Genomic DNA, 27,774 nt, shown 5'->3' with positions numbered 1-27,774 from the left:
CTCTTTGGAGGCTGCATTGAAAATAAATAACAATAAAAACAGGGTGCTTCAGGCTCTGGAAGTCTTCAAAGATACATCGCTGTGATCTCTGTATCACTGCCGCAAAAAAAAAGAGGACAGCATTTCATATTTCTGGCATTGCTAATGACAACAAAGCAACTTCAAGAAAGCATGAATTTCTGGGAGTAGCATTAGGGTACAGGACTCCTGCTGAGCTCACCAGTTCCTTGCTCTGCACAGCTGCCTTCTCAGCTGGGGGTTTGAAATCAGCACTGTGAGGAAAGACAGAAATGACCATGATGCATTTTCTTCACTATGAGAAAAAGGTAATGTTCAATTAATGCTTCAGCCTTCTGTTTTCTTTCTTTTTCTCAAATGAGGGATGGAGATGTTTTATTATGATAAAGGTGTCTATTCATCAAAAGAACAGAGCAATCTTAAATATGCATGCACCTAATAACAGAGCTTCAATCAGCCTTCTGTTTTCCAACTGACTTATTTCTGTCTTTGTACATTTGGCTTTGGATTTTTTTGTTTGTTTGTTTCTCCTTTCCATTATGGAATAAAATGCTTACACTAAAAATATCTTTGTGTTTTCAGTTATGTGAGAGGGATACAGAACTTCTCATGGCTTTGCTGAAATCAGTAAGAGTTGTAGAAATTATACTGCTTGCTTTGAAATGTGTACATTTATACTCACAGGATATTAATTTGGAGTCATGTTCACCTAGCTAAACTTGCATGTAACTGTAAAAATATCACAACAGAAGAGCAAGTCTGTTTTAAAAGTATTTAAATAATACAACATCTGATTTGTTAAGAATGAACATATATACTGTACAGATTGCTCTGTTGTAGAATAGTGTGTACCATGGTTTTCATGTGAGCTCTGCTTTAAGGCTGGTTTGGGCACTAATAAAAAGAGAGTTAATCCTCCAGCAATAAGGAAATATATTATCTTCATTTATACTTGTTATAAATTGTATTTGGAATTACATAGATATAAATTGATAAACATTATTTTATGGAACCCTGTTCTTCATAGGGTTATTTGGTTCTGTGCTCTTAGAGAAAAACCCATTAAGGTTCTTAGCTGAACTTACATTTTTTTCTCTTTGAGAACCATTCATTTTACAAGCCTAGATTAATATAAAAAGAAGAGTCACACGATATGTGTGTGTGTGTGCGTGCATGTGTAAATGTATGCTTAACTCTGACTTGGGTCTTATGAATTTCCTCTCAGATTTTCATTAGCCTTCTGGTTGAAAAGATGAATATTTTAGAGCTTGAATATTCTTAATAATAAAGTTGAAGGGTTGAATGTTCCTTGGACATGTGTCAAAAGAGTTTTATTTTAAGGCTTGAAGCAAAATACCGATTGGCATCACTTTAGTAATCACTCAGTATAAAACCTGATCAGCAAATCATTTTATAAACACTTCTTATGTCGTAGGTCCTGGGCTTATCAATAGAGACAAAAAAGATAGGCATGTGTTTCTTACTCTTATGACATTTATAGTCAAAACTTTTTGATAAATGAACTATATCTGAAGAAAGATTTGACGTTTAACTACCACTGTGCCCCTCATGTTGATATAGAGTTTTGCAGTGTCTATTGAGTTTCACCTCAACATATACAATTGATCTACAAAGGATTAATGTTTACCTACTTAAGTGGCAACTATTGATTGAATGACTGTATTGCACCAGGCACAGGTAGTAGATACTTGAGACACAGCTGTAAATAAAGGCAACAGAGCCTGCGCCATGGAGCTTCCTACACTCTAGCAGGAATCCAGGATGAAGAGGCAACATAATCCTTCACACTTATTTTGAGGAAGGAAAATAGGCAAGAGTAACTGAGAAATCAAACCTGCTGACTTGATTCTATAGCAATTCATCTGGCCCACGTGGCTTTTATATTGGACTACTCTGAGTCAAAGGAAAAGAAAGAGCTTCTACACATATTCATAAGCACTTTCAGAATACTGAAAGTATTCTGAATACTGAAAGTGACTTTAAAGTGAAATGACAAATAATTTGTAAGAATAATGTTCTTTCAAATTCTGTGTTAAGAAGAGTATGAAAAAATTAAATTATTCACACAGTGTAATGATTTCAAATTTGTTGATGCTTCTAAGTAATTAAGTAGGGTTTTTTTTTTTTTTAACAATAGCTTCCTTAAGTTTTCCCTTGGCCAACAAACTCGCAACGAACACACGTTCTTAATATCCACTGAGATAGTTATAACTTCTCTGTTGGCCAGTTTAGGTTACTAGTGAAACGAGTCCACTGAACTGCCTATGGGATTCCGCCACAGAAAGCATTTGAAGACTATTTAAGTACAACTTCATATCCCCATTCTTTCTTATTTTTAATACCTCATTTTTCCATGTTAAGATTGCAGTGGAATACAATTTTTTCTGTTTTCTCTTTTGATCTCTTTCTTTGTTTCTTTCCTGATTTTTTAATGTCCTATTTATCTATCTACCTATTATCTATCAATCTATCTATCATCAATCACTTACCTACCTACCCATCATCTGCCCCTTTAAAAATAAATGTCTATTCTTTTTATCTCACCTTTAGGTATCTCAAATACATATTTTTCCATTGTCACCTCTGTTATAACAGTTGAAAGACTAAGTTGTCATGTTCCCAATCTCCTTTGCAATGAGAATGGCCATCATCCTTAGTTCTGGACACTGAAACATGAACATAAGCTTGCTAAGAGATTTATAGATGATTCTGTTTACCTGATATAAGAGACAGACATGGCTGGCCTGGCTTCTCCATTCTTTTTTGAAAGCAGACTGGAAAGCTGAAAGCTACTGTAGCCATTTTGTGACTTTGAGGCAGATATGAAGGAATTTCCAGGAGAATTTCAGAAATGCCAAACCTAACATGCTAAAGCCACTAACCCAATGCCAGCTGCTTCTCTTAAGACTCCTGGTTACGTCATAAAAATAAATCAATATTTATTAAGTAACCCTAAGTGGTGTTTTCTGTTACTTTTAGCTGGAAGCATTCCCGACTGATACCACATGCATAAGTAATTTATTAAGACTGTTGAAAGATGAACATTTTATTATAAAACAAAACACTTAACAATAAAGAACAAAATGTAATTTTTGTCTTTAGTAACTTTATGATGAACATTTTATACAAAATGTTTTTAAGCAAATAAAAAAAAAACTTTCTGATACTCATCTATGATTTGGGACCAATTTGCAGGGGCATATTTCGTACTGTTTTTTTGGTGTTCATTTTATCATATATAAAATAAGGAATTGCATTATTTCTAAGGTCCATTAAAGATTTAAATCTATAAATTTATTAAAATAAAATGTATTTTAGGTCTATAGATTTATAACACTACACACTGAATAATATTTTAAACATTGTATTCCATGGATAGTTTGGACATGAAAGAAGTCATTGTATTTTTTTTTATTCCTGCTTAAGATTCTGTATATTTTACATTGAAAAAATGAAGTTATGAGTTTGAGCCTTTATTATGCCACTTATGCACTCTAAAAATCTAGTTTATTTAGTTACTTAACTACTGAAATTAGCACAAAAATTATATTTGGAAACATTCTTTAAGAATAATTTCCCCCCAGCAAAACTTCATACAATGTCATTAATTTTCTCCCATTTTTGTAAGTATAAATCCAGACAAAATAATTTCACTAATGTGGAGGTTTGTCTGACACTAGGGTTTCCAGTCATTCTGTAATATGTCTGTGCAATTGTATGAAACTGGCACAAAGAGGTTTCACTGATAACAAGAGAAATGTTCTCAAGTTGCTTTTAGGAGGCATAAAGCATAACAAATAAATTGTTGCCATGTCACTTAAAAGAACATGTAAGGAAATAAGAGTTAAAAGTGAATTGATCATAAACAACATTAATTTCAAGGCCTCTTTTATTTTTCCATCGAATTGTGCAATAATAAGGGGCTATATGAGTTGATCAAAGGTCAGTTGCTCTAACCAAGTCTTTTTTTGGTCATATAGGTTGATACTTGACTCCAGTTTGTAATTTGGTTGATGCTGGAAACAGAAATGTGCAAAGAAGCTTTTATTGGACATAGAAAATAAATAAAGTAGATACTATACATAAAAGAGAGAACTGATAGCAAGCAAAAAGCTCTAATTCACAAACAAAAAATAAATGATGTGTGTGTTTGTGTGTGTGTGCATGGGCAGGCATGTGGGAAAATTAGGGAAGAAGAGTAAAAATGCATCAATATGGAAGTTGTGTCCTTTTCATAAGATGAGGAAACTATTGCCAGATAATGATCACCACCTCTTGTTTTCCAGAGTAATATGCAGTCATGAACTGGAGAACCAATCTGCTCCTTAAAACAAGGAATTTGTGCCTTCTTTGATACACCATAGCATCTTTGGGTGGTAATCGGGTATAAAACAAACAGATGCTTTTTTCTCTACACAGTGGATGCAGTCATCCCTGTTGCCAAGGAAACATCCCAAGGCAGCAAGGGTAACCTTTGGAAACAATTGAAAGACTCCAAAAGCAGATCAATACAGAAAAGCCTATATCTGAACTTCCAAGCTAATACTGTATCTTATTTTAATGTCATTTTCAACCAACACTTGCGGATGTGATTACTATGTACTGGGAAGTAGGAAGGCAAATTTGAATGTGTAATAACTCTGGCCCAGTATTTTCAAGCTCTGCTCATGGAAGCCTGTGGTTTTTGGTAGAAATGCTTTGAGGAGCAAATGAGCAGATACAGCAACCTGGATGACGGAGTGACATTAAGTTTCAAAGGAGACATTTAAGACTTTATTTGCAGAAAAGTTTCCATTCATTTAAAAAACACAGATTTTTTACTCATACAAGCAAGCTTCATTGGGCTTTGTCTAAGTCAGTAAGACTTTTTTATTTTAATTTCTAAAAATTTTTTTGTTATATTTTAGGATTGTGCATACTTTGTACCACTAAAGCACATTTTCATTTATTCACTCAATCATTCATTCATTCACTATTTTATCAAATATGCTTTCATACTATGAGCCAGGTACTATTCTGAAGATGAGAAGTGAATAGAACATTGTCCCTGCACTTAAGGTCTGGGGGCTCAGTCTCATGAAGAAAATAGATATGAAAGAATGGAGTCACTTGCAGAAGGAGGACAGCATGATGTTCGTAATTCTTCCTTGAGAGGTGAAACAAGGTTCAGGGGAGAGAAAATGTTTGATTTTAGTTCTGAGGGATGGATTAGCACTGAGCAGGGAGTCCAGTGCTAAAAGAATGTTTGAAGACAGACAACAACAAATGCAAAGTTCAGCTATGTGCAGAGTAGATCTCATTGATGTTCCGCTGATTGACGATCAGGATGTATTTGGAAGTGTGTTTGGAGATGAGGTTGGAAAAGGAAACTGGGCCTAGAACATAAAAGTACTTATATGGTATGAAAAAGTTTATGATTTACTGTTAGTTCTCCAGATTTTTCCTTTATAACTTCAGGTATAGTGAATGGAATTATTCAATGCTATAATACATAGGACTTTAACTAGCTCGGTATCACTCTCTCATTTTCCCCTTTTACAACACAGAATTGTTTACGAATACCTTTGTGCTTTCAGAGGGCTAAAGAAATTGAAATTTTTATAATACTTTATTTTTGAGAGCAATTGTGAAATGTTGGGGTAAACTCTGTTGCTGTTAAAACAATATTTGATTTATTTTGTCAGGTAATTCAAAAGTGACAGTGCTGACACATCTTCTGACTACTAACAATGATACATTGCACACAGAAATGTTCCCTGTTAACTCTTCCTTTATGAAGGACAGGAATGAAACTTTGTTTACAAGAAAAGGTGGAGGGTGTGTATGCTTGAGAGCCAAAGTGTTCTGGCATCATTTAGGTTAGCCACCTGTTCTAGCCTGCATTTGCTGACTAAATTAGAAGATCTGGGGAGAGTGTATGCAGCTGATTGGTCTGCCTTGTTACCAAGGCAACCGTTTTTTCTTTCTGCTCTATGACTCTGAAAGGGTTCACAACCCATCAGTATTCCTCAGGGCAGGAGCATGAGAAATTTTCTTTTTTTTTGTTAACTTGTTGATCAAGATGATGGGTGATGGGATTAACAGAATTTAACAGATTACTCTTACCATATTATTTATTGAGACAGTACATTTCCCAAATGTTTGAAAAACTTAGATTCAAACCTTAAAGGCAAATAACAACAAATGGAGAGATGCTGATGATAAATAATAAAAAAAATTAAAATATTTTTAATCTCAAAGATTTTTTTTCAAAGGCAATATATGTAAAGATAGATATTCTCTGAATTTGGTCCAAAACACAGTGAACAAAATGCTACTTTCCCAAATTATTTCAGCTATGAATGTTATCAGGGTTTTCCTCACTTTACAGAGACAATGAAACCATCAGACTATAAGTTCAGTGGCTAAGCGATCATTCTCTGAATGCCAAAGGGCTGGAGAAACTCTGAGGTGGGGGATGACTCCACACTATGGTCAAGTCATAAGAAATCAATACAGATTTTTTACCCCCAAGTGACATTTTAGACTTCAGCATATTACTTTTTTCAATTTTCTAATCTATATTTGTCTTTTATCTCTCCCTTTGTACATATACTCTCCCTTTGTATTCTAAACTATCATATATTTAAAAAAATCAGTAGGCTTCTCAAACAGAGGCATTTTTCTAGCACCTACCTTGTATCAGGAATTTTACATGTTATCTCATTTGCTTCACTCCTCAAATCAACTCAATGAAACATATCACTCATCTTGCCTTTCAGTTGAGTAGACTGAGACTCAAGTGTGTTAGGTTCAGCAAAAGTGAGAGGAAAAATGACAGGAGAACGAATGAGTCTAAAATATTTATTTGGCCAGCTGCACAAGTGGGCTGAGACCAGGAAGACAGGAAGGTAAGAAGGTGTCAGCAGTAAACAGAAAAAGGCAGGGGTTTTTAAAGGGGTAAGGGGGAAGAGAATTGAAGGAACTCTCTATTGATGGTTTTGGGGGAGTTGGCCCTGGGAACAGAGAGCCTTAGTAAAACAGAAAAGTTATTAATTTCTTGCCAGCAGGCTACGATATCTTTGAAGGACACAGGCAGTCACTGACATCAGCAGTTACTGGAGTGGTAGCAGATTTATGGGGGTTAGGCAATCCCTAAAACCAGCAGTTACTGTGGGAGCTTTGCTAAAACCAGACCTGGATCCCCAGAACTCAGGTTTTATGCCTAAGAAAGTGGACCACATAACTTGCTAAGAGTAGTGGAGTTGGTATGCATGTTGAGTTCTAGCTCATTCTAAAATGCTACTTTTCACTATGCTATGGAGTCTCTTACTCTCTAACTTTTTCTATAATAATACTAACAGGATATGTTCTTTCTGAACATTGAAAGATTAGGCAGAAAAAAGCCATCTGGAACCTTAAAACACTTAAATTAAGTCTCTTGAAAGTCTTCTCATTCTATTATTTTGGATTTTTTCCCAATAGAAAGCAATTTCAAGCTTTCCTTAATTCACTATACTGCTGAAACTTTTGTAGATATTGAGAAGAATGCCTTTGTCATACATGGTAATTCCTTGACAGTTCTTTTTATTATCTTCCTATAACTGCCAGTGAAGCTGATTAAAATTTAACTTTGAATACCCATCGTATAGCTATCTTATATGTTATTCTTTGCAATTAAGATGGAGCATATAGTCTACTCATATACATAATAGGACCACTGGGACCTTTGTGAGAGATTAGGTTCATGTTTTGATTATAGACAAACCTTAATGCAATTAGATCTACTCTGATTTCGATTTTCTACCAGATTGAATTTTGCATTCTGAGGTTTCAAAGCTAGAGTTGATATTTTTAAATAAATAGTTCTTTGATAGATACAGGAACATTTTGAGATGTGACCACACCATGAATAAATAGTTTTTAAGAAGTACAGTTCTCAGTGTCCAATAAAGCAGTACAAATATTTTACTTGGTGTGGAGGCATATTGTGATTGATCCCAGCTAGGTTAGAGATTAAGAAACACTTCACCAGATGATCATAAATATGCAGGAAGAGCACAAAGATATTATTCTCCTAGAATATGGAAATTTGGCAAAAGAAGAAAATGCATACTTTAATTTGCTGCAAGTAAGATGGATCTGCTTTCTTTCCTCCTATCTTCAATCAGTTTAATGTCTTAAAGTTTCTCCAAAGAATAAAATCAGTATTTACAATATGAAAAAGAATGTTATATGAAGGCATTCTATTTGGATTTTTAGAAATACTTTTATTTAAATATATCTGCTTCTGTCACTCTTCCATAGTTATTTAGATTAGGTTAAAATGCTACCTTTGTGCTCCAAACAGTATGCTAATGCCTTAATTCATTCAATACACTTCCAGCAACCATTTATGGTCTCCTCAGTGCCAGACACTCTGTTAAATGCTGGGCACCCAGAGATAAACATGCAGTTCCTCTTCTTCCTGAATTCAGTTTTTTTGGGAACATCTGCAAGACAGTCAATGTCTTAGTAGGGTAAGTGCTGTCATAAAATAATAAATTTGGGGATTGAGGGAACATATTATAAAGTGGTTTCAAACAGAGAGGTTCTTCTAGCCCCTACATACTCATCCTGAATCATCCTCAGTGTCTTATACCGGTGACTACTGTCCCTACCACTTGATTTCTCCTGTTTTTGCCCAAGTCTTTGGATGTGTCAGAGTGCACCTTCCTCAGTTATAACCTTGACTTATTTCAGTTCTGGCTTTCCTCGTTGCCTGTGCTACATAAGTCAATTTGAACAATGGCTCTTATGGAATTATTTTACTTTGTTATGATTTTGTGGCTACTTCTCTCACTAGGATAATCCTGGCTCAATTCTTCCAATACTGTATTTTAATTAAGTATCTACTGTAAAGCAAACTTTTAAATTGTTGACCTCTCCATGAACTCCAAGTGGATGGGTATGCAGGAAACATTTTTACCTGAGGGATCCTCTGTTGAAGAGTGCTTGTGCTACAGCTTCACCTAAGACATGCCCTGCTTTCAATCAAATGCCACTCTTCACTGGTGTCTGCCCATCGCTGTTGAGTATTTCTGCAATACCCACAATCAGGTTGCATGAGGCCAACCAGAGGCCACAGAACCAATCAGGAGAGCAGCTGGATTACAGTCATGAAAGACAACAGGCACCTTCCATCAGCATTGGAAGTCAATGCATTCCTGGTGTCTGGATTTTGTTGTTTTAATCTAAATTGTAAGCATCTTTCTTTTTTACATAAAAGAAATCATATTGAACATGTTGTTCCCCAACTTACTTTGCTCCCAAATAATTTGAAGACCTTTTGGTGTACTCCAGTCCAAAAGGAAATTTAGTGACAGATTCTGGGCAGTCCAAACCAAACCTTCTAGGAGGAAGGAAACTGTGGCTGTTTTGGGGAGGTCAGAAGCAGCACTCAGCAGGCCATCATCATGGTGTAACTCAACTCACAGTGTCTTTTGTCCCTGTTCCACTCTATACATTTCTAAGGGAGAGAATTAGGGTCTAGTTTGGGTTACATATCTCTGCATTTGACTCACTCAACCATGGCCAAAGAGACTGATCGAACTGATTACTGGGGGGATGAGAATAATTATACTTGTTTTTCCTTCATTTTCCAGTTTCTGAATGAAGCTTGCCAGCATTGACTGCCTATTTATTGTCTAAATCTGAACTACTAGCTAAGGTCTCTTTTGAACCTTATTTCTTTTTCTGTAAACTAACACATTAACTTCTCCTAGTTTTGTCTTTCCCTCTCCTTTTTTTTTTTCTTTTTTCTCTTGTGGGCAACTATTTTGACATGAATTTCCATTACTTCACTAATCTTGAAATGTTTTGAATATAATTCTGGTCCCCTACCTGATTACGTGATCTCAGGCTTCCCAAATAACTCTTCTGATATGGAATTGTCTCCTGTGTATGGCACTCTTACTTAACTTTTCAGTGGCTTTGGAGTGGGTCCTTGACAAATCGAACCTTGAAAGTAAAGGGAATGAAAACAATATTTGGAGGCAGAAGGAAATACACTACTTCAAGGGAAACTTAAAGGTACAGTCTATGTGTGAATGCAAGGATATCTGAGTCTGGAACAGTAAAAAAAGGTGATGCAGAATTTGAAGGTACGGTTGATCCCATGAAGAATTTAAATAGGAGAATGATGTTATTAGATTCATGTATCAGGAGAAAGTTTAGTATTAAGCTTGGTATAAGACTTGGAGGTCATTTAAGGATTATTAAAATGATCTAAATAAATATAAAGAAGATCTAAACCAAGTCAGTGGCAGTGGAAGTGGAAAGTGGAGAACAAATATGTGAGCTTCTTAGGAGGTAGAATTTATAGGACTTTGTGGAATAGTGAGGGAAAAAGAGTTGAGGCTGACTCTCCGGTCTCTGGTGTTTGGAAAAGTTGATGACAGTGTCATTCATCAAAAAGAAAATACAGAAAAATAATGTGTGGTTGAAGTGTGTGTGTGTACGTGGGGAGTAATACATGTACTTTGGTTTATATTAACTTTCAGAAGTCTTTTGACCATTTAATTGGAGATGTTCACAGAACATATGTGTATGTGGGACAGGAGTCCAGGACAAAGATCTGAGTCTGAGTCTGGGTCCTGATGTTGGTGGACAAAGCTAATGAGAGGTGACAGTGACAGACTGAGTACAAAGTAGATTTTTCAGGAATGGTACAAACAAACCAAAAAAGCTATATGAGAGAACTCGAGGGAATGAGGATTTTTACAGGATAAGAACAAGAAAGGAACCAGCAGAGTTTTAAAAGAACTTCACAAAGCCTGGAGTTTATTTCTAAGCATGCAGGAGACAATGAGGAGTTGAAAGTCAAGGAGGAAAAGATTTCTGGAAAAGAGGATCTGATTAACGTTATTAAAGTTATAAACAGGCCATGTAGAATAAGGCATAATTCACATGGACCCAGGTAATTACTAAACGAATCCTCTGAGTACTTTACTCTTGGAAAGTAATAATATATTTAGCTTCTCCTCTCCAAATTCAAGTGACCCTGGGCCATGGCAGGCAGCTTTCCTGTGTCGCTCCTGACATTGCTTCCTAACTGATGTGGCACTCAGGATTCCTAAACCTTGACTTGTTCCTGACCTCTGGTAACCCACAAACCTTTGAAGTCTGTTAATTTAAGAGTTAAAAAAGATAGGACTCATGTCATTGTTTGATGTTTTTAAATAATAAAGTCCATATCACTGTAAAATTTCAGAAATTATATAACTATGAAGTGAAGTATAAATATAAAACTGCATAATGAAAGGCATAAAGAATGATAATTATTGCTAACCTTTTCCTGTATATTCTTTAACCTTTAAATTTATGATCATAGAGATTTTTCAGTGTATATAGAATTTTAAAATAAATATGAAATTTTATTATTTATACTCTTATCAGCATTTTGACTTGACTGTAAAAAAATGTTATGTCTTTTCATGTACACATAGCCCATGATTTCCATCATGCTTTAAAATAATCACGCGAGATTCTGTTGGCCCTCCTGTAATTTATATATCTAATTTTCTCCTGATGGACATTGAGGTATTTCTAATTTTTAATATCATATGTAAGAAAAATAGGATGGCTACATTTCTGCAAATATCTTTACACTTTTGTGATTACTTACTTAGGTGCATTTTCTGAAATATAGTTCCTGGTCAAAGGTATAACGTTAACACTCTGATAGATACTGCCAGACTCCTGCCGATAGCTTAATAGGTAATTACTTTTTCTTCTGTACTGTTGTCAACCCTGGATTTGATAATTTTTGCAAAGTGTTTGCTAGCTTGGTAAGTTATCAGAGTCATTTAAACATTGCCCCGCCCAACAGGTCTTGACCCATATCTAGGGCTTTGTGCTTTGGCTGCCCATAAATCCAGTGTTAGGATAATGAAGACTTCACAACCCTGTTATCACTATAAAGAGAGTTTTCTTAGTGTTTTTGAAAAGGTGGGATATTAGTGCTCAGGTTTCAATTATAGGCACTCACTTACAGCTGCTGAATGGACCTCCTTCTTTAGTGATATCTCCATTACTAGGAAACTCTCCTAGCATGTCCTAGAGGATATAAAGTTTTATAAATTGCACTTCCTCTTCCATCCTTGTCCTAAGTCTACTTATGCAAGGAAATCAACCCTTCCTCTTTCAAACATACCAAAAATGTTTACTTCTATATTGGCTTTTTGTCATGTTTTGTTAGAATAGAAAATAGATTTTTCAACCTGGACAACCAGGACAGAAGACTCTCTCTAAATGATGGTGATAATAGTGCAAAACAATTTGAGGCAGACTTCTTGGACAAGGAATGCAGCCAGATTCTGTGGCTTAATGTCCAGCCTCCAAAGATTAACTCTCACATGGGACTTTTTTTCCTTTTTTAATCACACTTACCAGCATTTTGTTGAGAAAACTCACACAACATAGGCAAAGTTTTGCCCTGTCTTTGGCTTCTGTTATAGAAACTTCCCTGCTATAAAATTAAACTATGTAACATTTACTGGAATCACTCAAGGTCAAATGTCATCACAAAAAATGGTTGGGGTAATTCCAAGACTTGTATTTTGTGGTCCCTGTCTCCTCATTCTACTGGGGCTGATAATTTAACACCTCTAATCTCACTTATATATAGGGGGTTTAATCAGATAGATGCTTCCATGATCTTGACTCTCTCATTTCTTCACTAAAATATGAGCTAATTAAGGTCACAAAATCTTTGTAAATGATTGTTGGATTCCCCACAGTCCCAAAGGATTTAAGAGATACTGAACGAATTCTTTTAACTAGGAGTCATACTTCCAAGGAGGAACACAGATATTATATAAAGACAATATAAAATAAATTTTAAGTTTTTTCTCATTTTATTGCCACCAAATTTATTCAGGCTACCTCTATTCTCTCATCCCTCAAAGCTTTCCCACACAATATAGAAGTAATACATGGATAACCCTGGCAGTGATTCCTCAGGACATAAATTTATTTCACATCCCAGGAATTTGGTGCTACACAGAATTTACCTGACATCTAGAGATTCAAAGGTGACATTTTGCCTATTACTGTGGAGGTGTTCTGGTTCTTTGGCCATGATCTCATCACGCTGTGATGCTGAATTATTCCTTTGTTTCCAAGGTTTGGCCCCTTCCCCCCATTTGGCGGCACCTGTAGTCGGGGCATTATTTGATGAAATGCTCTTTGGCGTATTGTCTGAGAATGTCATGATAAACAATGTTTATATGACCAGGGAAGTACACCCAGTACCTCCTTAACTTATCTACATTTAGAACCAGTTTCAAAAGAAGACATTCAAGTCCGACTTCCTGACTATGTCCTCACCTTTGAACCAGGTCCATTTGAAGGGTTGGACCTGGTTCAGAAAAAATTGAGTCCTGGGTGTATTTTTCTCTTTATGCATCTGATGATACAGCTTTCACTGAAATGTTTATATTTATAATAATGTCCTTGTTCTGAGTCAAATAACGATTGTGGATTGATATATAGTCTCCTTCATCTTGAACTTCTGGAATTCTAGGCAGGAAGTGAAGGTAACACTTATGAAATTTGATCCAAAGGAAGCCTATTATTTATAAAAGATGAGAGAAATTAAGGTAAAGGGAAGAAAATGTTTTTCTGGACAGGATGCACTATTTTTAAATGTATATAGTCTTGCCTTTGGTGCATGCCAATGCTTTCTAAACTTGTCTGTGCATTTAAAATCCCTGAGGTGCTTTAATAATAAATAAATAAATAAATAAATAAATAAATAAATAAATAAATAAATACATAGTACATAAACAAATAAAATATAAAAGGCCAAAGTTCCATCCCAAATATTCTGATTCAGTGTTTGTGTTTTTACCTGGACATTGATATTTTTAAAACCCTTAAGTGATTTTAATAACCTGTTTGAAAACTACTGGTTATGTGGCAATGCCCCACTATATTGTGATATTATCTTTGATATTTCCTTTATAATTATGTAGTAGTTTTCTTAGCTTCCCACAGCATTTGTGAGATTGCATCTCTGAAACATCCTTTATGTTAAAATAAGAAAACTATGCTTTATATAAATAAATTTATCATTGCTATATATTTTCTCTCAAATTGGTTTTCACAAAGTAGAATGACCATCACTCAAGTATGTGAGGAATGCAGTAATTTCTTTGGCCTCTCTTGTCTTATCAGGGCTTTGTACAAAGTCCTTAGATACTGTGGAACCCATCACTAATATGCTAATAAATATATACTGTGTTGTTGCAGATGATGCCAACTGAGTGATCTGCTTTTAGTCAACTAGAAACAACATTAATCTCATACTGAAGTGAGTTCTTCCTAACCCCATGCTCTTCAAAGTAAGTCAACTCTTGTGCCAGCCAGTGACTATCTGCTACTTCTTGGCCACCTTTGGCAATGGGTCTTCAAGAAGGTCACATGATATTTCTGTTCTGTAAAAATGAGGGAGATAGATGAGAGAGTCTCTCTAAGATACCCTTTCAACTTTAGGTTCAAGAAACTATGATATAAATAACACTTCAGAGGACCATGAGTGCTATTCAGACTTAAGAGCAAGAACTGTATTCTTCATCTTTTCTGTAATTTTATTTGTAGCAGCTAATTATAGCCAGCTCAAATGGTTATAAAGTGCTATGGACTCCTAGCATGCACACATGTATATAGTAATTTATAAAACACAGAATTGATTTCTAAAGCCTGGTGGAAGATGGTATGGGATCTCTATATCAGAAAAGTTTTTGGCTGTGAGGAACAAGACTCCTGATTAACAGTGGCTTAAACCATGTGAATGTGTATTGTTTACCTTACAAGAAATCTAGAAAAAAAACCTAGAAATCACCAATTACATAGGCTATTCTTATCTTTCTTCTCTCGTACACTTAATGCCTTAGCTTCTTGTGGTTATGAGATGCCTGGTATATCTCCAGGAATCAAACATAAATAAATAAAAAAAAATCCATGCTTAAGTCAGAAACAAAGGGAAAGAGGAAATAAAAACCATTTATCATTTGGTTCCTGTCACTTTTATCAGGAAAGTGAAAACACTTTCCCAGCAAATCCAAAGCTGTCCTCCACATTTGTTTCATTGGCCAAAATAAAATCATATTGCCACCCTAAATGGAAGGGAATCTATGAAAGTGAAAATTCTGCTTTTTTTCAGACCCATAAAGAGGCCAGAAAGGGAGAAACAAAGGGGAATGCTGTTTGGTTATCCAATCAACAGAGCAAATGCATGAAGAAATTGGGTTATGAGAAAACTTACCTTGGAAACAAATAAAGGCATAATTTTTTTGGATATGATTATCCATCAACTTTTGTTTCTCCAGTTGGGGTTTTGCAAATTTTCTAACAATGATTTCTTGATTTTCTGCTGTTATTTTTATGATCTACAGAGAAAAAAATTAATGCTGGATCATAAAATCATATGTTGGATCACAGATAACTGCACTAAAACTGGCCCTCTTTTGCTTTTAATATTTAGATCATATTGGCATGAATGGTACATCTTTGATAGTCATCAGTTATCAAGAAAGTAATAGAATGTTATTAAGGAAGTACACCTTGCTTTCCCAGAAGTGAAGGTCAAGTGATGTCATAAAGTACTGCGCAGATAAAGGTTTCACATGAGTTTGTGGAGAGAAAAGTGGTAGATGAATTGAGGTAGCAGATGACACACACTAGCATAAACATGACAGATGCTTTTGAAATCCTGATGTGGCAGACAATACAATATTCAAATTTCAAACAGTTTAAGTTGAACATCAAAATGATTCACCACATTAAATTAATACCATTAATTTTAATTTAATTGGCTTTATAGTCTGGTTTATATTTAATTTGAAAATGTGTTTTTGTAGCTGACTAAGTCACATTTATACACATTTACAAGTATAGTCAAAACAATGCAAATCAACAGTGAATATGTGGGTTAATATCTTTTTCCTTTAAAAATATTCTACTCAAATTTTAGAAACAATGGATTAGAGAGACCTTCAATTTAATCGTGGACAACCCTGAAATTACCTTAGCCTGCCCCATGTCAAGGAAAACTAGATATGTCTGTTTCTGTCATACTCCCCTTTGCTTCGGTATTCCACTTTTTAAAGAAGCAGTAATATACTCTTCCTACATATTTTTAGGTTTGTCCCAGAGATTTTTGCTCCAATTCCAAGACATTACAGACCAAAGATCATTAAAATATATTTGAGTAATATCTATTGGAGACTTTCATTCATTGAATACAATGAACTCTTTACCTAGAATTTTAAAGCTGATAGTATTTCATTTTCTGAGGAAAATCAGGAGTGTTTCTGAAGACAAAACTTGTAAAGAAAAGTTTCTTGATAAAGAATCTCTAATCAAAATCGAACAGGTAAGCTCACACAAAACCTTTGCTGTGTGCTCACAGTAGGTGATGGCCCATTTTCATGGAACAGCACAGAGAAGAAGCTCAAAGGACATTTACATAACACACATCATGTCTCTAGGACCTTGGGAGGCTAAGGACATTTCCTAAGATACATGAGAATTAGGACCTAGATATTCTACAAGATTATTGGCCATTTTCTCTTGTATCATTTACTTTTTCTGAAAGTGGAACTGGTTATTTGGGGATTGGAGTGGGGAATAAAAGCATATATATTATAAACTGGTTCACTAAGCAGTGGTTTATGCCCATCTCTCCCAGCTTCTCATAATTGTATGATTGAAGAACTCAATGCAACACTAATAAATTATGGTAAAAACTACAACTAGATTGATCTAAAGTGCACATTTAGGGAAACTGACACTCTAGTGATCAATCAATATTTTCAAGCTTTTCAAAAAAAATCATCTTTCCTTTATAATCAAAGAAACAGTATTAGTGACTATACATGTTTTAGAGCCTCTTATAAAGGATCTCTAAAAGCCACAGCCAATAAGAAGGTCCATTGAGGCCCTAGGGTATGCTCCCCACCTTGGAGGGCAGCAGGAGTAGTATTGAGGGAAAATGCCCAAAGCAAGAGCAGCTTCAGTGGCAGAAGGTCAAGCATTTAAAAAGGCCTTAGACTCCTGCACCAGAAGATGTCTGCCTCACATTCCAGTCCATAGAACTAGGACTTTACATGGTGTAAAGCAATTAATTTTTCATGATACAAGGCCTGCTATAAATGCAAGAGAGTGGAAGCCTGAACCCAAACTCACTAATTTTGGAACAGTGACTGTAGTAAAGAAGGGCAGTGCTTGGGGAAGTGTTGGCCATACATTTCAGCCCTTGGCCTTGGTCACCTCTATCTCAAGTCCGTTTCCAGTCAAGAGTGGCCAAAGAGCAAAATGGATGCCAAAGACAGAATCAAGCTTCTCTTGGGAAGAGTAATTGAATTAAAAATAGAACTGGACTGGGCCTCTTGTTTCCCACCTGGTGTATCCTGAGAAGGCTCTCCACAACCTTGAGGCGACTTCTGCAAGCAAGGAGGGAGCCAATGGGAAATTCTGAGGGGGCAGGAAGTTAGAGCCTGCTCCAATTTGAACAAAGGATGTCCTAGAGTTTTCTCCTTGAGATACCAGCTCACCAAGCTCAACCTTTGTCAAGATTTTCCTGATTACAAGTAATAAAGAGAGTATGCTTAAAAAAAAAAAAAAACAACTCACAAAACTCTAAAATTATTTTCACAAAGTATTTTATTAGGAAATAGTAAAAAAAAAAAAAGATAATCAGGACACACAGGACATTGAAAAATGTTTAGTCTTTTATTAAAAGGATGACAACCTAAATTTCAAATAATGGTATAAAATAAAATAATGAAGGCTCTGAGCAGTTTGAATGTTTCATTTGAAAGCCATAGCTCAGCATAAGAATATGAAAGAAACTGGGACAAAATTAAAGAATTGAATTCAAAACCTTGGGAAAAATCAATGCTCACTTTGTGCAAATCTTTCTATGTTGAGTCAGCTGATTTATCTGGACAATCATTTGTGGTGGTTCTGTTAGGTCAAAAGACATGTTCATTCTCAGCAGTCACTACAAAACGCCAAATTATAAAACCCTCTGGCCCTGACCTAAATAAATACCACACGGAAAATCTCTGCAATTGGAAATTAGAGGATTCAACTTTAAAACTTGATATTTGCGAAATAACTCCTCCGCGGAGGGCGGCAGCAGCAGCAGCAGCAGCAGCAGGAGGCTTCCCTCTCTGGAGCAGTCTGGATGTACCTGTCGGCCATCTTCTCTTTTATCAGATACCGTTGCTATGGCAACCACCTCCTTTGTACAGGCCCGGGATAGCTGCTGCTTTTTGGAAACGGGACTCTGGGCTGGTTGCCAGATTTTCAATTTTCAAATTAGGGACTCTACTGTAACTTATTAACCCTTTAGTTGGTCTGAGAAAATATGGAATGCAAAAGCTTTTTCACCTTTTTAAACCCCAAAGGAAGCAGGAATTATCACGTGACTGAAATCTAAAATTACCCTTTTGCTGGGACATGTGCTCTGTCCATAAGGCAAGTATATAAGATTGATTAAAAAAAAAAAACTAAATAAAAGGGAGACAAACATTATTGATTTTTTTGAGAACATTAGGCTTCAGAAAGTCTATGATTTTAATCTGGTTCACAGTCCTTGATTCAAATACAATACATGGGAAAAATTAGTTCACATTAATAAGCAGTGGATTTTTAGTATATTCCTTATTGTTTTTTACTGAAATGCAAAATATACCATTATTACAAAAGGAAAAAAAAGTTTCCAAACCCAGTCTCCTTATAATCATTTCAACAAACCATATTTCTTAATAGTTGGAGTTTCTCCTATCATTTCTGCCTTTATTCCTAATTCTCACACTTCAATATTAAAAGTTAACAGGTTTTCTGGTCTAATTTGTTACTCTACTTCACATTAACTTACGAATCTGTTCACTCCATTTTTGAGCTCTAATTATTATACATTCTTCTTACTTTCATGAAGTCTGAGGGTAATGTCCATCCCTTTGTTCTACCTCTCTACTTTGATGTCATGTAGAAGAAATCTAGACCACTGTTTATATTAGAGCTCTTGAGTAAGACTAAAAATAGCTAATATGCCTCCCCAAGTGTAGTGACTGTGTGGGTGTGCCTTCCAAAGGCCTACTGGGAGAGCCTACCTGTTTGCCAACCACCAGTAGCTCACCTTTGAGGCCCGTGGAGGCAGCAACGAGAGAGCATCTTTCCTCCAGGCTGCTCCCACCCAATGACCGAACACACTGCTGTACTTGAACAAAGTCATTCGTGACCTAACGGAGACTTGTCTAGGAGCTGAGTTTCATTTGGGGACTTTCCATAGGTCCCTTAATTTCCTGAATAATAGGTATCAAGTTGTAAAACATTTCTGTGGAAGTGTTGTCTGTAGAGTATCTTAAGGAATCTTGATGATCATTCTCCTTTGTTATATTTAGAAGTCCTAGACTATTCTTAAGTTCTTAAATTTGATGATGATTATTCACTAGTTTCTATTCCTCAATAATATAGTATATTCAACATGTTTTATAGTGGATTACTGCATTGCCAGAAAGAATAGCACATAAAATTGTTCAATCAACTCTTTTTGTTTATTTTACTGAATCTCCAGATATAAGCATGGTTAAAATTTGATATAGATTCTTCTAGATGTTTATAAAACATATGTGCACACATACACTGGGGGAAATCTTTCTATATGTGCTGCTATGTATCTTGCCTCTTAAGCTTTCTTTTTCCTCTCTTTTTTTCCTTTCTGTCCTTTCTTCCTTGTAATTATAAACATTACCATGATTATTCTATTTCAGTAACTTCAAGTAAATTTGAATGTAATCACTAAAAGTGCAATTGTTAGTTCAAAGGGAAGGCAAGATAGGTATTGCAAAATATGCCATACCAATTGCCTGGCCCCTCTCATATTCAATCAGGTATTAAAATATTTTTACTTTTGTCAATCTGTCACATGAAAAAGATCTCGTTCTTATTTGCATTTATTTATTTATTATTTAAGGTTCAACATTTTATTACTTGTTTATTGGTCAAATCAATAAATTATGTTTTGCAAACCTTTTCATGTTTATTGGAAAGTCTGTGAATTGTTTGTCCCTGTTCTTTTTTGTTTTTAAAACTAACACTGTTAACATATTTTGTATTAATCACTAGGCATTTTTGATATTTTGTATTGCAACCTATTATCTGTAAAATACATTGAAATACTTCTTTCACTGTTCTTCAGTTTTGTTTATGATGTTTTCTTTTTCTTTTCTAGGGTTTTTAAAATAGCTAATCTTTATTGTATTTTCCACTACAATGTAGTTTCCTTATACCTTCCTCCCCACAGCAATCACCACACATTGTCCATGTCCTTGAGTCCTTTTTCCTTTTTGCTCAAACCCTCCACTCCATTACCCACTCCTCCCCAACTAACTGTATCCTGCTCTCCATCTATGAGTCTGTCCCCATTTTCCTTGTTAGTTCATTTTGTTCATTAGATTCCACATACGAGTGAAATCATATGGTATTTGTCTTCCTCTGACTGGCTTATTTCACTTAGCATAATGTTCTTCAGGTCCATCCATACTGTTGCAAAGGGTACAATTGTCTTCTTTTTTATGGTTGAGTAGTATTCCATTGTGTAAGTGTCCCATAGTTGTTTTATCCACCCATCTACTGATGGACATTTGGGCTGCTCCTATATCTTGGTGATTGTAAATAACGCTGCTAAGAACATAGGGGTGCTTATGTTCTTTCCAATTTGGGTTCTGGATCCCCAGAAGTAGGATTGCTGGGTTAAAAGGCAGATCCATTTTAAATTTTTTGAGGTATCTCTATACTGCTTTCCACAGTGGCTGCACCAATCTGCATTCTTACCAACAGTGCAAAAGGGTTTCCCTTCGTCCACATCCTGTTCAGCAGTTGTTGTTTGTTGATTTATTGATGATAGCCATTCTGAGATGTTTTATTGAGTTTTACAGTTGAAACATTTATGGTTTTATTAACCAATGTCACCCCAATAGATTCATTTAAGAAGAAGATAAAAAATAAATAAAATAAAAATAATAATGGTTTTATAAATACTATTTCTATGTAGGAATAAAAATAATGCTCATAACTAAAATGTTTTTTCTCATCTGTTATACTTACTTAAAGTATGAATTTATATTTTACTTTTATAATACTGCCATCTAACTTTAGGAGAAGACTGACCTTGGAGCACATGCTGTAATGAAAGACTAAAATACTATTGAACAAGAAAGAAAGAAATGTATACATTTATTATGTATTTTTCTGCTTAAGAGGAATATTTTAAAACCTCAGCACCTAATGCATTTAAATTCTTTGATTTTTAAAAATTCATTTGTAACAGTATCTGGCTTTTGATTTGTGGATGCCATTTGTCCTCAATTTCCACTGGGAATACTAACCTTCTACTTTCCTCTATTAACCCCGTTTCATTAAAAGAATTTATTGTCTTTGTTTGAGCTTCTTTTCAGGTTATTGTGTGTCCTCAAACATCATGTTATCTGACAATCATACCAACTTTTGGGATTGATAGTGCAGATTCATATGTTGTAGCTGGTGTGGACTTCTTCCATACAGCACTGAGCTATGAGTCTGCGTAGCTGTGTCTAGAGGTAAATATGTGTACTTTCTTTTCTCTATTATAAAATCAATTTGCATTGCTATAGGCATATCTTTTAGCTATATCAATACTTTGTTTTTTTCCTTTTGTTTTGATTTTCTTCACTACATGAAAACCAGACATAATACTTTGAGAAGCTACCCCACCCCCAACCCTGCCCCAAGCTGGCTGTTGGAGAATTGTCAAAGTTCTTCGGTTTGCTGCCGATTGTTTTTTTTTAAACCAAGTTTCCATCTTCCAAAGGTTAGATATTAGGAGTGTCTGCTTTGGCAAAATCCCCACATTTCTTAGTGATCAGCCCAACCCATTTTATAGTGTTGTGTAAAAGCTATAGTCAGGTGTGTCTAGAAATGCGGTAGTTCTGGAAGTTAATCTATAGTCTTCCACATGGCCTCACCATTGCCTCCTTTTTCAATCTCAGTTTGGGTTATTTTTTTGAAAAATATATTACACTAGATATTTAGGGTAACTTTTCTCCACTTCAGTGAAGTAATGAATAATATCCACTTACTATCATCAAGAAATTCTTTAATTTCTTCTCCATTGTTTGTACAATGTCTTTATTTATTTCTCTTCATTTTTCTTATATGTAATCATTTTTTGAATATTAAAATTGGGAAAGAAGAAATGAATCTGGATCAACATGTCATCAAGAAAGAAACTGAAATGTGAAATTGGGTTCTTTTAGCAAATACGGTCCTTATTTCAACCATTTCTTTCGAGGACATTCTAAGCTCTCATAGATCGCAAATGCAGTTTGCCAATTTTCATGTAAGTTATAGAGTTAAGGTAAGTATGTCTAAGATCTTTGGGTTCACAGTGACAGAGAGCAAGTGATTTGTTAAGTATCTCATTGAAACGGGTTGGATATATGGTCCTGTTCTTCTGAGACCTTGTTGTTTTTCAGTTTCTGGAACTGACACTATATGTAAACAGGATTTCACCCTGTTTGCAAACTAGACGGCATCTTCATCTGTCTCTGGTCATGGGAAGCAGGTACCAAACTCTGAAGACAATGCCCAGCTTGTCATCATTCTCAGCAGGTATGTCACCATCCCACATTTGCTGCTGTTAAAGAAGGCATCACCAAATTGAGGGTCATACTTGATAGCAATGGGGTAAACTATATTTTCTACACTTAATAGCTCCATATTGGAAGATTCAGGACCTAGAATCTAATTTCTGCAAAAACTAATGTAATTCTCTTTTATTGTTCCAGAAAATATGTTCCATTTTTGTGGCTATCAGATAATGTTTTGGTCTTATATTCTATGATCAGGTAGCTGAAGTTTTACTTAGCTATATTTTGCAGATGTGGAAACTGAGGCTTTTACAACATAAGGCATTGCCAAGATACCTGGTGAGAAAATACGAGAATCCAAATAGTCTTTCTCTAATATAGTTATGCTGCTTCTACATAAAATTACCTAAGTATGAGTAAAAAAATTTAACAAGTATTTTAATGATTATCTGATCTTGCAAGGTGTCTGTCAAAGAGGCACTTACAAAGTTAAACATAATATGATTCTGAAAAGTATGCAATTATGAGATTGAGGAAAGAAACAGTGAAGATATAAAATTATTTATATCATTGAGTTAATTGACAGAGATAATAATTATTATAAACAACCAAAACAATAACAGAAGTATTCACAGCAAGCCCATGGTTTTATAGTTAAGGTAGTATCTTTGCTATGTTATAGAATAAGAGTTAGCTCAGGCATGATGATCTATAAAGGTTTCCTGGAGCATCCTGTAGAATTTGGTCTCTAGAAATCATTGCCTGTCTTGTGTCCTTGTGGATACTTCCTGTGCTCCTGATGGTTCCTTGGCTCCCATTCTTGATTATGGAATTTAGCATCTGTCCCACTTGGCTCTGGATTTCCTTGACCCCTGGATGCCCCTGTCCACCTGTGTGACCTGGGTCTTTACCAGGAATTGACCCTGCTGTTCACTTGCTGCTTTTTAGTACTGACTCTGCAAATATCTGCTCTAAATTTTGCTTAGCCTGGCAATAGGTTTCAGTGGGGACATATGTAGGCAAAGCAAATGGAAGGTTACATAAGTACCCCCCAAACTCTTGCAAATTCAGTTCAGGCAGAAACATTCATTTTGATGTGGGTTAGTTGTACGTTAATGTGTCTCTTGATCTGAGCTCTTAATTTAGTACTACCAGGGTTTGAAATGCCACGCAGTAGTGAGGCCCCATTTCTGCCTTTCTGAGATGCAATCATTGTCCAATGCACTGAGTAGTGACAAGTAAGATACAACCTGAAACCCAGATGTCTGTTGTAGGAATGGTAACTGAAAAAGAGGAAATTTCAAATGGTATCATCCTGGATTTAAGGCAATCTACAACAGCAAAGTAGTTTCAAATTTTAAAATTGCCCTGCTGTATTTAGATAGTTCAGGAACACATTCAAAATTCCAATGGACACATTTATCTCCGTCTTATTGAAGCTTCTGAGGTAGAATGAGATTATTTTATTTCTTTCTTCTTCCCTATCTACTTTACTCCCTCCTTCTCTTTCTTCCTCTTTTCTTTCCTCTCTCTCTCTCATGCTCTCCCATATCTTATATCTCTTTTAAGCTGAATATATTTATTGTAGACAGTTTTAGGAGGACTTGGTTTTCAGTAAAGACTAACTATAATGAATGTCTTCAGAGAAGTGCCTTATGCAAACAAGGTTGTTAAAATAAGAGCACTTTGCCTACTAATTTCTAAAAAATGGTTTTGAGCACTATTATGGAAGAAATATTCCTATCTCTCAAGTGAAGACTATTCTAGCACAAGTATCAATCCACCATGAGAAACAAAATATAAAGAAGTCAAGAGGACTTATGAATGTTCCAGTTGCTCTTTACATTCACCTGCACTTTTTCAAAAAAGTTTACATTTTAAAAGGTATATAGTAGTATTTAATTATGGTTTTAATCTTCACTTTCCTAATTAGGGAAATATTAATGACTAATTAGTTGAACTTTTTAAAAGATGTTCTCATTTGCCGTTTTAATTTTTTTCTCTGATGAGTGTTTATTCAAATATTTTGCCTAAGTTCTATCAGGATGTAATCTTAATGAGTTGTAAAAGTTTTCCTTAATATAAGCTAGATCCAGATGCTTTATCAGATTCTTTTTTGCAAATATTTTCCCCCAGTTTGTGCCTTGTCTTTTCATTTCGTAGTAATATCATCAAAGAGCAAAGTTTTGATCGATTCCAATTTATACATTTTTTGATAGTTGTTTTTCTTTTCAGATCTAAAAAATTATTGCCTAACCTAAAGTTATATGGATTTTATTCCATGTTCTCCTTTAGAAGTTTTTTAGTTTTAGAGTTAGGCTTATGAAATATTTTAATCACTTTGGAAAACAATCTTGCAGTTTCTGGTAAGTCAAATATATCTTTACTGTATGACCTAGCAGTCTTACTCTTGGGTATTTACTCAAAAGAAATGAAAACATATGTCTGTAAAAAGTCCAATGTATGAATGTTTATAGCAGCTTTTTCATAATTGCCAAAAATCAGAAACAGCTCAAATACTAATCAGCTGGTGAGCAGATGAATTATGGTGTAGTTAAAAAAAAAAAACTGCTAATACATGCAATGACAGGAGGTAAGTCAAAAGCACTATGTTAAGAAAAAAGGGCACAGAAGCTACATGGCTTATTATTCCATTTATATGACACCGTAGAAAATGCAAAAACATTAGGGACAGAAATTATACTATTAGGAGCTAAAGGCTAAGGATGGGGGAAATGTTTTGATTACAAAATGGTATAAAAACAATTTTTGGAAAAATGGAAATGATCTATATTTTAATTTTGTCAGGGTTATGTGAATGTGAAGTTCAAAACACTTTTAATTTCATATATAAAGTAGTGAACTTTACTAAATGTAAATTATACCTGGAAAAACCTGAGTAAGCAAAAGTTCTTTCATAGTTCAAACTTTTACATATTTCCAAAGAAAAAAAGTTTGAGTCTGTTTATAAATCCCTTTCTCACCAATTTTTTTTTTTTTTTTTTTACTATGAGTGAACTAATTTTTTATAATAATCAATTCCTGGCTCTTGTAGAGGTGTTAATAGGTTATTACAGAAGTTTTCTCCATTCTTATTAAAAACAGCATTTATATCTGTGTCTAGGCTAGAAAAATTAGACACCTGTTAGCCTTTGGCTTTACATGTATTCTTAATAAGTTATCTAATTATTGCTGCCTTTGTGGTTGTTGAATTAATTTAAGCTTTTTCTTTTTCCCTTTGTCTCGTTATCTTAGTATAAGCTTTCCTATGATTCATCTTGGACCAATGCATTTGGCTTTTGATTTCTTTTCCTGCCTTTCCATACCAATTCTTCCAATTCACATTGAATACAATGGACCAGTTTTAAAATGCAGACTTCACTGAGTTGCCTAACACATCATCATTACTTCTCCAATTTGTCTTTAAATGTATTTGGTAATGTGGTTCACTTTGTCCCATAGTTTCAAACAAAATGTTCTCCAAAGAATGGGTGTTAATATATTTTATATTCAAAATTTTGTGTTCTTATTTGGGATTGGGAGGATGTTTTATATATCTTTCTTCCCTTCATTACCAAACATGTCCAAGACCCATCTTGTACCAGGGAAGACTGAAGAAAGAAGAGAATAACAAGTTTGGGGGAGAGTAGAATGTTTTGCACCCTTTCAGAAATAAAGAACAACTAAAAATCTTTTAAAGATTCTTCATCTGCAGGATTTGACCTATATTTCTGAAATGTCATTGTGGTTCAGTGTCTGAGATGCTGCTGAAAACTGTACTTTAGCTGATACACTGTTTTCTCCTTTCTAGGAAATGACGTTTGTAATGTGTTTAATGGCTCAGGCAGAATAACAGGAGAAGTTTACTGATAAAAGACTGGAAAAAGAAGTAGGAGAGGCTGGCAAAATTTTTAGTAGCAGCCTGCAAGCTATCCACTTGGGGCGGATCTCTGTCTCCTGACAATCATGAGGATTATCCCAGCTGTCAATCACCTGAATCCCTAGACTTTGTCAACTCCAGAAACTCACATATTCTGTGCTGGAGGTATTTTTTAAATCTTTAGCAGCATGAAGTTCCATGATTGAAATTTAGCAACATGCTTGCTTGAAGATTCTACAACCAGATAAGGATATTTTTTGTTTATTCTTTTCTAATGGCCAACTGAATTCTTTCTAGTGTATTAATTTTTTTCATGTACTTTATATTCAAGAATGAGTATAAGTATGTAAGAAACTCTGAGGTAAGATCATGTTTTTAATATCTAAGAACACTGTAGAAAATAAAATAACTGTTAATTTCACTGTGTGTTATGACTTAACACTTAATGACTTTATGTAATTACTTTCACACTCACACTAACACACACATATGAGTTTGTTCATGGGAAAACTGTTATATCCTGAATTTCTTAAATGCAGAATATTTGAGCTATAAAAATTTGTGCAGCTTTAAATATTCTAAGGTTTTGTTCAATTTTAATCCGTTAAAAGATAATATTTGATGGTCTCCTTTCTTTGCAGTTTAGTAGGTACAACGTATCTACTTTCTTAGTTCACACATAGACTTTTGAAAGTAACCAATGAAATGATTAAATACAGAGAACTATATTTTATGGATGAATTCTGAATGTTCTATTTAAAGGGTAGAATGACCAAGTAAGAATATACTGTCAGAGGTAAAATAGAATGACATTTTTTTATTGTTGTTCTATTACAGTTTCCCAATCCCCTCCCCATTGCTCTCCCCTGCCCCACCTACACATCCCTTCCCACAATCAATCCCCACCCTGATGTCCATGTCCATGGGTCATTTATACATGTTTCTTGACTAGACCTTTTCTCTTCTTTCTCCACTTCTCTGCCTCCTCTCCCAGTTGGTCACCGTCAGTCTGTTCCTTGTTTCCATGCCTCTGGTTCTATTTTGTTCATTTGTCTGTTTTGTTCATTAGGCTCTTCTTATAGGTGAGGTCATATGGTATTTGTCTTTCACTGCCTGGACTATTTCACTTAGCATAATACTCTCCACTTCTATCCGTGATGTCACGAAAGGTAGGAGTTCCTTCTTTCTTTCTGCTGC

General features: G+C 35.0%; 1 long non-coding RNA gene across 2 annotated transcripts; it reads left to right on the top strand.

Moving 5' to 3' along the window:
- Positions 1–26,868, top strand: LOC150008266 (uncharacterized). Of its 2 annotated transcripts, XR_016511285.1 has the most exons (5): positions 1–326; positions 21,528–21,668; positions 22,302–22,447; positions 22,584–22,719; positions 26,509–26,868. It is a non-coding gene; the product is annotated as an uncharacterized LOC150008266 (long non-coding RNA). The 2 variants fall into 2 exon arrangements; XR_016511286.1 differs by lacking the exon at positions 22,302–22,447.
- Positions 26,869–27,774: the final 906 nt, after the last annotated feature.

The sequence above is a fragment of the Furipterus horrens genome, unplaced genomic scaffold (assembly GCF_987537825.1).
Source record: "Furipterus horrens unplaced genomic scaffold, mFurHor1.1.pri manual_scaffold_5, whole genome shotgun sequence".
NCBI classification, from domain to species: domain Eukaryota; kingdom Metazoa; phylum Chordata; class Mammalia; order Chiroptera; family Furipteridae; genus Furipterus; species Furipterus horrens.
Note: the sequence above shows the minus strand (reverse complement) of the source record. Positions and strands in the feature narration are given on the sequence as shown.